The sequence below is a fragment of the Hevea brasiliensis genome, chromosome 11 (genome assembly GCF_030052815.1).
Source record: "Hevea brasiliensis isolate MT/VB/25A 57/8 chromosome 11, ASM3005281v1, whole genome shotgun sequence".
Lineage (NCBI taxonomy): Eukaryota > Viridiplantae > Streptophyta > Magnoliopsida > Malpighiales > Euphorbiaceae > Hevea > Hevea brasiliensis.
In genome coordinates, this window is record NC_079503.1 from 45841454 (window position 1) to 45851561 (window position 10108).

Sequence of the window (10108 nt, forward strand, 5' to 3'; positions counted from 1 at the left end):
TCAATTGAAATAAATTATGATTATTTGTATGTTATTGTTTTTAATTGTGTTTGTGCACAATAATTTTGATTTCTCATTTTCTACTTAAAAATTTAATTGATATTATAGTTTTAAATTATGTCTGTGCGCAATACTTTTTATATTCACTGCTTTTTCTAGAAAAAATTATTTGGAGAAATGAGCTATGAATAATTTTTTATTGTTTTGGCTTTGGGAATATTGTTTGGAAATTATTGTGTTGCCTACTTTACAAATGGAAATTTTGAGATAAAATATGATTTGTGGTTTATATGAAATAATTAAATATTTTGATTTGGAATTGTTTTGATTCACACTTGGTATGACAATATTACTATGTTCCTCCTCCATTTATGGGGTGAGTGTGATTATATTCCTCCCTCTTTGACTTGTCAGTCTGAGGTGAGTGTGGATGAGTACTCATTATTTAGCTAGCTTCCTCCCTCATTGATTTCGATTATTGGGATGAGTGTGTCTTATCGTGGTGCACAACACGGCATGTGCGGAAAAATTGTGTCATGGCCTAAATTGTGTTATTGATTGGCAACATTGTATTATTCAGTTATTTGATCAAATTGTGTTATTGGTTGGCAACACTGTATTATTCAGTTATTTGATCAAATGGTGTTATTGATTGGCAAAACTGTATTATTCAGTTATTTGATCAAATGGTGTTATTGATTAGCAAAACTGTGTTATTCAATTGTTTGATCAAATTTGTGTTATATGAACTTTGTAAATTGTGAAATGGAATTGTGAATTATTTGATTTGTGAATTGTCAATAAAAGATTTATATATCGAATTTCAAATTGTTATTGTGCATCACTGAGTAAATTTAACTCAGCGATAGCTTTTCATTTCTATCGCAGGTAGACAGACTGACAGGGCAGTAGATTAGGCTGCTAATGCTATATTGAGAGTTCATCGGGTATATTGAGTATACCATATTTTGTATTTTGTATTGTAATGTATTTTCACTGTATGCATCTTGTGTTCTTGGTTTCGAGCAGCTGTAAATTAAAATTGTACATTGAAGTTGTAAAATAAATTGTAAATTATTTTGGTTTGTAAATATTGTGATATATTTCTTTTATCTCAGCCTTTGAAAACACTGAAAAATTATTGTGGATTTGAGTTGAAAAATGTTGGAGTTTGAGATTGAGAAATATATTTGAAGTGCTTTTTACAGATTTTTGAAGAACTATTTTATTCAACATACAGATGGCACTCTGCCATAATTTTTATAGAAATTACTAATAATTCAAATGTGTTAGCTGTTTTACTTCAGTTCAAAAATTTTTAACACCTGTAAATAGTGCTCACCATTGTAAAAATAAGTAAGAAAAGTTTTAAAATCCCTTATAGTGTATTTAATGGGTCATCAGTAGACGAAGTTAGTAATTCATTAGGTATACTACGGGATCATGTTATGCCTTACAGAGGGGTAGGGTGTGACATAATGAATGGATCAACTGGATTTTCAGCTGATGCTATTTTCTGCATGGCTACATCGCCTCGCCCAACTATTTCTCTGATAATGTGGTAGCGCCTTTCTATGTGTTTGGATTTTTGGTGAGACCTTGGTTCCTTAGCCTGTATGACTGCTCCATTGTTGTCACTGTGTAGTGGAATTGCTGACTTAATAGAAGGAACTACTGCAAGTTTTTCCACGAACTTCTTTATCCAAACAGCTTCCTTTGCAGCATCTAATGCAGCAATATACTCAGCCTCGGTAGTGAAATCTGCAGTCGTGCTTTGTTTTGAACTCTTCCAACTGACTGCTCCTCCATTATAAATGAACACATACCCAGAGGTAGATTTTCTATCATCAATATCCGATTGGAAATCAGAATCAGTATAACCATCCAATTGCAAGTCTCCACCTCCGTAGATCAAGAATAAATCATTAGTTCTTCTTAAGTACTTAAGGATATTCTTGACAGCTATCCAGTGTTCCAAACCTTGATTGGATTGATACCTGCTAGTCAAACTAACAGCATATGCGATATCCGGCCTAGTACACAATATTGCATACATTAAACTTCCAATAGCCAAAGCATATGGAATTCTGGCCATTTTATCTCTTTCTTCAGGTGTCTTTGGAGACATCTCTTTAGAAAGATGGATACCATGTCTCACTGGTAACAATCCTCTTTTGGAATCAAGCATGTTAAACCTCTTTAACACCTTTTCCAAGTATAGACTTTGGGATAAACCAATTATTCTTTTCACTCTATCTCTATAAATGCGAATCCCAAGAATAGAGGTTGCCTCCCCTAAGTCTTTCATGGAGAATGTATTTGACAACCATACCTTTACAGTTGTCAACATACCTGTGTCATTACCCATCAATAGTATATCATCTACATATAAGGCAAGGAAAGTAATAGCACTGTCACTAACCTTCTTATATACACATGGCTCATCCTCATTTTTGATAAAACCAAATGATTTAATGGCTTCATCAAAATGGATGTTCCAACGCCTCGAAGCTTGCTTCAACCCATAAATAGATCGCTTTATCTTGCATACCTTGGAACCATCTTAGGATTCAAAACCCCTAAGTTGTTCCATGAAAATGTTTTCTTCAATGTATCCATTGAGAAAAGCTATTTTGACATCCATCTGCCAAATCTCATAATCATAGTATGCAGCTATTTCTAATAGAATCCTAATTGATTTAAGCATGACAACAGGCAAGAAAGTCTCCTCATAATCGATTCCTTGCCTTTGGTGAAACCCTTTCGCTACTAGCCTTGCCTTATAGGTCTCTACCTTTCCATCAGAACCAATTTTCTTCTTAAAAACCCATTTGTTCCCTATAGGTACAATACCTTTAGGTGGGTCAATAAGATCCCAAACTTGATTCTTATACATGGAATCAATTTCGGATTTCATAGCATCAATCCATTTTGAAGAATCTATATCTGATATAGCTTCTTCATAGGTAAGTGGATCATCTCCATGATCTACTTCTTCATGAGTAGACAACTCTTGTTCTTCTTCATGAAGGAAACCATATCTCACTAGTGGGTGAGATACCCTGGTTGTTCTACGAGGAATAGTTGTAGATGTTTCATCAACGGGTGTAAGTTGACAAGATGGATCTATGTCCATCTGATCTGTTGGTTGATCAGAATTCTCCAATTCCAACTTTATTTGCCTTCCTTCGCCTCCTTCTTGAATAAACTGTTGTTCAAGAAATGTAGCATCTCTACTCACCACAACCTTTTGTGATGTAGGCAAATAAAAATAATATCAAAAACTATCTTTTTGATATCCAACAAATCATCCTTTTTTTGATCTGGTTTCCAATTTATCAGTGTTCAGCTTTTTGATTTAAGCTGGACAACCCCAAATCTTAACATGCTTAAGACTTGGTTTTCTTCCATGCCATATCTCATAAGGTGTGGAAGAAACTGATTTTGATGGAATCCTATTCAGAATATACAAAGTTGATTCTAATGTAAATCCCCAAAAGGAGATTGGCATATCAGTATAGTTCATCATACTATGTACCATATCCAATAGGGTACGATTTCTCCGTTTAGATACACCATTCAGCTGTGGCGTTCCTGGAGGAGTCAGTTGGTAAACAATGTCGTGCTCTCTCAAGTATTCATCAAATTCAGTACTCAAATATTCACCTCCACGATATGACCGAAAAGCTTTAATACTCTTTCCTTTTTGATTTTTTACTTCAGATTTAAGTTCTTTGAACTTTTCAAAGGATTCATGTTTGTATTTCATCAAATACAAATACCCAAATCTTGATTTATCATTAGTAAAGGTAATAAAGTAATGAAAACCGCCTCTAGCCATTTTTTTAAATGGACCACATACATCACTATATATTAGCTCCAAAATATTTTCAGCCCTTAGCCCTTGTCCAACAAAGGGTGATCTAGTCATTTTGCCCTGAAGGCAAGATTCACAAGTTGGAGTAGGCTCAGAGCCCAATGAGGATAGAATCCCTATTTTCTCTAGTTTTGCAATCCTATTTTCTGCAGAATGACATAACCTTAAGTGCCAAATATGTTTTGAACAAGGGTTGGTTTTCACCATAGCATTGCATTCATTTATAACACTTGCATTCATTTTGTGTTTGTCATTATTATCCAAATAATAAAGACCATCATTCATATAACTCGAACCAACATATTTATTTCGAAAATAAATATTGCAAACATCATCTGTGAACTGAAATTCATAGCCATTTCTAGTTAAACTAGATATAGAAATGATGTTCTTAAAAGCATCGGGTACATATAAAATATTATCCAAACACAAAACATGTCTAGACATGTAAAAAGATTTAGATCCTATGGCTAAAGCTTTAACAGTTGAGCCATTACCAATCCGGAGTTTAACATTTCGAGAATGCAAGCTGCTACTATTTGCTAGTTCCTGCATATCATTAGAAATGTGAGAACTAGCACCAGTATCTAAAACCCAAGCTATAGATGAACTATGAGTATCATCAGAATCTAAATAACAAGATATGGACATACCTTCCGAAGGTTTATCCTTCTTACCCTTCAGAGAAGCAAGATACTCTGGATAGTTTCTTTTCCAATGCCCATCCTTCTGGCAGTGGAAACACTTTCCTTTGCCTCCATCAGCTTTAGTTTTCCCTTTCTGTTTAGCTATTTTCTTAGAAGGACCAGGAATCTGAGATTTCTTTTTCTTATTGCCCTTCCTCTTGTTGGACTTTCCAGTAGAAGAAGATGTAATCAAAGCAACCTCTTTTCCTTTATTGCCCGGCATATTCTTTTGGGCAATAATCAGCATATTGAGTAAACCAGCTAAGGTGCATTCCTGTTTAGTCAAATGGAAATTTGTCACAAAATTCCCAAAAGACTCATGAAGGGACTGAAGGATCAAATCCGTATGTAGTTGGAAATCCATGTTGAAGTAAAGATGTTCTAGCTGCTCAATCAGCCGAATCATCTTGTGGACATGATCCCAATATTCTGTCCCTCAGACATCCTCATGCGGAACAGCTGCCTAGATATCTTATACCTAGCATTCTTGCTGTGCTCACCATACAACTCTTATAGGTGAAGGAGGATCTCACTCGCACTCAGCATGTTCTCATGCTGCTTCTGTAACTCATTACTCATAGAAGCAAGCATGTAATACTTAGCTCTCATATCATGCTCCTTCCACTTGTCCAAAGTTTCATGTTCCTCTTGAGTGGCCTCTGGAGGTAAGGGACCAGGAACATTTGAATCTAGAACATATCCTATATGTTCAAGGTTCAGGACAAGTGTTAAATTTCTTAGCAAATCAGACAGATTAGGTCCTGTCAACCTATTGCGATCAAGTATGCTTGCAAGGATATTGGATGGTGGTGGTTGTTCTGTGATCATTATTATCAGAAAATTAATTGCAGAAAATAACCAGATTAATTAGTAAATGTATCATGTAATTAACCAAAATGATTATAGTCTTTTAATCAAATTGGTCCTCCCAGTAACTTAGCGAATCCTACACTTCCAAAGTAGAAAACCGAAATCCTAGTTGGATGAATTTCTAGTGGGTCATTGAATTCTTATAATTCTATTGATCATCCTCAGGTACATCCATTATTGGAATTATAATAAACTATAAGTGAGCAACTCCTTGCCCATCACATCTCATGTGAGGTTCAATCCTTTACCTAGCCCTTAATGCTCAAAATCTCAGGTACATCCATTATTGACTTATCTTGCATTAGTTAAGTTAATCCCATTGAGCCAATAATTATGCAAATAATTTTAATGTCCTCAGGTACATCCAATATTGGCCACCAAACCATTTACATATTTACAACATCTCATGCTTAACAATTATTCTTAAGAAAATCTCTTAAATTAATTGCATCTTATGCAACTATTTAAAATTTGTTAAAATAATTGCCCCAATGGAGGGCCATATTATAATTACTTTAATTATAGCATTTCCAACTTAATCATTTGTTTGGAAGATTTTATGGTCATCCTAATTACTATTAAGGTCTCACTTTGCACATTATCCATTTAGCATGCATATATCGTATAATTGCATACATTCCCACACATCTCATGTATTGTTGGATAAGCAGTAAATATGGTATGATCATAGACTTTCTAAGGGATTCAATTCTGAGCCACCAAGAATTGAATCAGGGCATTCCTAGGTGCATTTCATTCATTTATTTTACAAGAGTTGTTAAAGGAGTACATAATCAACATTTGATCTTGAATTCCTCCCACTGGTACAACCAATGCTCTTAACCTCCATGAACTTCTCGCAATCCAATATTACATAGTAATACTTAACATACCAAGGCGAATTTACAAGAACTTGAATAAATGAAATTACAACCCAAAAATTATAACAAACTTAATAATACATGCCCAAAATAAATTAAAATAAATTAATTAATTTACAATCCCAAAGAAACATAAAAGAAATAAATCCAATCACATTGGTATTTTATAGTTCATGATCATCCATCATGCATATTACTATTTAACAATTAAATAAAACATACATTCTTAAATTAAATTGAATATCTCATATTCAACTTAAAAATCTAGATTTGAATATGATTCAAATAAATTTAAAAATTCATATTTGAATCTCATTCAAACAAATTTAAAAATTCAGATTTGAATCACATTCAAATAATTTTTAAAAAGTCAGATTTGAATCTCATTCAAGCAATTTTTAAAAATTTAGATCTAAATATTATTTAAACAACTTTAAAAAAATCTAATTTAAATATGATTCAAACAATTTTAAAAATGCAGATTTGAATCACATTCAAACAACTTTTAAAATTCATATTTGAATCACATTCAAACAATTTTTAAAATTCTGATTTGAATCAAAATTTAATTGTGTGATTAAAATTCTAAGTAAACAATTTAATTAGACATAGGATGAGCTTTTAGATTATACGATAATTGCAAATTAAAAAGCCAAACCTTGAGCCACCCATAGAAGCCAAAATTGGCACACCAAAGATGGTGCTTTTCAAGCATGTCGCCACACATCCATTGTAACCAGCAATGGATAAATCATCTCATGATCAAAACACACAATCAAATCATATAATCAACAATCTAAATGGAAAATGCAGTGGCTCTGATACCAATTGAAGGAGCGAAAGCATGAAAAACACAAGTTTATACCATTTAATTCAAAAATTTTCACCTAGGGTCATATGCATCAGGCAAGATTTCAATGATAAACAACATATGAAAACACTTTTAATATGTTTTTGGATCTATATTTGCCATTTCAGATTTTAAAATTAATCAGATTAATTTTAGAATCCTAGATTAGATCAAGAACAAATACACTAACATCTTGATGCACTGCAGCGCATTTGTGCCTTTCGGATGCGTCTTCAAGACACCAGATGTTGTCCCTCTAGCTTGTCCACACCAAGAACACCTATGGCAGCCTTGGAAGAGCTTCTAAAGCTTTTTCTATTAATTAGAAATCAAATTTTGCCTTTTAAGAGATTAAAAATGTAAACAGCGCACTAGAAACAATTTCTAGTATTTTTAATTCAAAAGATTGTTTGCTAATCTCTTGGAATAGATGAGAGATGAAGAAGAAGAGAGGGAGAGTAGCCTTTGGGTGGTGGCACAAAGAGGAGCAGCTGCTGGTTGGGTTGTTTTCTTTTTATAATAACACTTATATAGCTAGGTCAACATATTAAACCCTTGCCACATGTCACCCTCTGATTGGTTCTAGATTTAATTGACCCAATCACTTTGTGCCAAGTGTCAAACCTATATTTAATCTTAATTTTAAATATCTTACATGATTAAAAGACATTTGGCAAGCTTATGTATAATGCCATGTGTCACTTTCTCATGGCGCCACATGTCACCCTATGAAATGACCAAAATGCCCCTATGTCTTAATTTTGAGTTCTCAACCCAAAATAATTATTTCTCTTCTTCTAATCAATTTATATCAAATATAAATCAATTAATTAATCTTTATTAATTAATTTCTCGTTAATTAAATTCATATTTAGACACTTTAATTATAAATTTAACTTATATTGTACATCCAATAACCTAGATTTAGTTTCAAGTCATGCTAGGGACTTTGCAATCTAGCTGCAAACCAAACCTATTTAATTAATCAATTAAACTCTTTAATTAATTAATTAATTACATCATATTTAATTAGGTGATTACTTGTGTATGCGTGTGACTTACTAGGCTCATCACTAATTGGCAATGAGATATGATATCAACTCTTAATATCATCAGAACTCTTTCTTACCATAAATGATTTCTCTAAATCATTTTATGCACCTCATAGACCATGGTTAATACCTAGCATAGCATGTCATGGCCACCCAATTAGTAATAAGGTTTACCTTAAATGAACCTATGATGATATGTTACCAAGCACTAGAATCTCTCTGTTACAAAATCCTAACTCAAGCTGGAGTCATGGTTTATGTCAAACTCCATTTGCTACGAATATTATGTTCTCTTTTAATTCCAGTTCTTGATTAAAAAGATTTTCTCATCAGAAACTCTTTCTGAATAAATCTATCTATCATGGCCAGGAACTTAAAATATCAAGAACAATTAAATAAACATAGGATTTTATCTCTATTTACTTAGAGGAACAGATTCCATCTTGATCAACACCTACCTCCATATCTAACTAGTAGGAGCCAACACATGCCCATATACCCATACATAGTGCAAGTATGAAAGCAGTATCAAACTCAAACCACCTATATACAAGATAACTATGCTATCTCAGGTCTAAAGATTATATGCATTGATATGATTTATGACAATGCATTGACAAGAGTAAACTCCATGTGCTTGTCATAAGTGTCACTAGTTCGGCCTACTTATCATGTATAAGTGCCATCATATTTGTTATATGGCATGAGACTCACCATTCCATCTTATCTATATCTCATATAAATAACTTGAGAACAAACATGAATACAATCTTTCTGGATAAGTCATGTCCTTATTATAAAGTATCCTCGATTGTGAACCTATTTATGATACTTTGTACTAGAAATATTGTCACTCATATTCTTAACAACTTAAGAATAGAATTTCTAACAAAATATCGATGGACCTTTTCTATTACACATAAATCTGTTATGTAAATGGAAAAGTGGAAATGCCTTTTATTAATAAAACATGTACAAGGTGCATACTAAATGATATACTCGAGGGCATACTACTAACAACAATTACATTTTGTAATTTAAGTATTTCACAAATTATCAAAACTCATTATAGCACAATTTTGGTTAAATAATTTAATAAACGCAGTGTTGCCAATTCATACACAACTTAAGCCAGATACAAAATTTTCGATCAATGTCACGTTATACACCACGACAAAGCGATCTACAACCCCACTAATCGAAATCAATGCAGGATGTGGCTAGCTAGTGAAGGAACGGAAGCGTGAAAAACACAAGATTATACCATTGAATTCAAAAAAAATTTCGCCTACGGTCACATGCACCATGCAAGATTTATTTTTATCTATTTGATTTCAATGATAAACAACATATTAAAACTCTTTTAATATGTTTTGGATCTATATTTGCCATTTAAGATTTTGAAATTAATCAGATTAATTTTAGAACCCTAGATTAAATCAAGAACGATTACAATAACCTCTTGATGCACTGCAGCGTGTCTGCGCCTTTGAGATTCGTCTTCAGGACACCAAATGTTGTCCCTCTAGCTTGTCCACACCAAGAACACCTATGGCAGCCCTTGAACAGCCTCTAAAGCTTTTTCTATTAATTAGAAATTCAAGTTCTGCCTTTTAAGAGATTAAAGATGTAAACAAGAAACTAGAAACAATTTTTAGTGTTCTTAATTCAAGAGATTGATGGCTAATCTCTTTGAATTGATGAGAGATGAAGAAAAATAGCTGGAGAGGCTCAAAGTGGCGTGACAAATGAGAGGAGAGGCTGCTGGTTATTTTTTCTTTTCATAACCACACTTAAATAGCTAGGTTAACACATTAAACCCTAGCCACATGTCACCTTTTGATTAGCTCTAGGTTTAAGTGACCCAATCACATTGTGCCAAGTGTCAAACC